Below are 1,680 nucleotides of genomic sequence, written 5' to 3'. Positions count from 1 at the left end.
GGGGTACGCTTGTATTTTTAATGAAGGATTCCTCGGCTGGCCACGTCGATGGCCCCACACGTCTGCGTGTGTGGCCAGTCTTTTCTGTGTTACGCACTAAATGCTCATAAATGCTAATCTGCTCTATTCAGTATATAATTTTGTTCGTTTTATTACAGACGCCAGGAGACGAAAAGAATATCAGAAAAGCAGCAACATTTGCACTTTGCGAGAAGATTAAAATACTATCCTTTTATAATTATGACTTGAGACGAAGAGTCGCATGTGGCCACGACGCTGTTGCTAGTGACGTTATGTATCACACGTACTGTTTGCGAAAAGAGGAGAGGAAAATCAAGGAGTCTGACGGTAGCACGCAAAGTAGACCTGTCCATTTGGCACTAGACAAAATTTGCTACGAACTACGAGATGCTGCAGACAAATCGCAGGTACGTACTTTATCTTCATGTGTGTAGCACTAGAGATTGTGTCCTGAGCCCGCCGATAACTCCTCGACTTTTTTTTGGTTGCACTGTACCGCATGCAGGCGTGCGGACGGATTGCATACTCGCACGGGGCTATTAGGCGCCATGGGGAGAGGCAGTCGGCAAGCCGAACCGCACACCTGCATGCGTTACAGTATACAGCAGAAAAAGGCCGGCTTAGAACAACTACCCTGTAAAAGTACGCAATATATTTTACATGGTTTTCACAACCGTATTTAAATGCCTCTTTTTGCTACAGGTTCTCCGAATTTCGGTTGTTTTTAAAAGATACAGCACGCTGTGCGCGGGTATTGGAGAACAAGTCCCAGCTCAATACATATCAAGAATGTCATCTTTTAAGCGTGACCTAGAGCATCGACTGAAAGGTGTATTTGAATTTTATCACCCGATGGACAGAACAAGTGCTGAGCGCGAAACACTTCTGATTCCCAGCAGATTTTCCCATGCTCTGACTGTGAAGGCTGCCTATGGAGACGATGAATGCACAATGCCACCTTACAGTCCGCCAGAAAACAGCGACTTCAACGCCATCGTGCACACAGCTCTTAGACTGAGAAGCACACTGGAAAGTGTTGGTGGTCATGCTGGTGCAAACGTGGAGAAGAGCGATGCTTTAGCCCTTGTTCCGCAAGATCTGCACATGTTTTTAAGTATTTTGTTGGGGGGTAAGGACAGCCTTCAGCAGATTGAAAATTGTATGGATGAAAACGGCAACACCATTTCGAGTGATACTGAGACTTCACTTAAAGATTTGAAGATTTTGTCAGTTGCCCAAGATATGATATACATCTCAGGAGGTGGTAGAAAGCTAACTCCAAAGCATATTGGCTTAGGAATTACTTTGCATAAGGAGACCAGAAACAAGTCCCTTGTACAGCTTTTCAACAGAGCAGGGCACTGTATTAGTTACGACCAAGTTCTCCAATTTGATACTTCTTTGGCGGAAAAAACTCTGGAAACTGTAGACTCTGCATCAGGTAGGTTCTCTTTCCCATCAAAAATACAGGGCGGGTGATCCGCACATTTTTCTCTGCTTATATTGTCCCGGATTCTTGCATACGAACGCGTTGCATACGCGGCCGTCAGGCACCATGGCGAGCGATGGTAGGCCAAGCGGGGTATGGCCACATATGTTTTCGCGGTCGCTGAACACGAATATAAGCACCGGAAGTCGATTCGGTTACCGGAAGTACCG

Source organism: Frankliniella occidentalis, unplaced genomic scaffold (genome assembly GCF_000697945.3).
Source record: "Frankliniella occidentalis isolate FOCC.00 unplaced genomic scaffold, Focc_3.1 Scaffold207, whole genome shotgun sequence".
Lineage (NCBI taxonomy): Eukaryota > Metazoa > Arthropoda > Insecta > Thysanoptera > Thripidae > Frankliniella > Frankliniella occidentalis.
Note: the sequence above shows the minus strand (reverse complement) of the source record.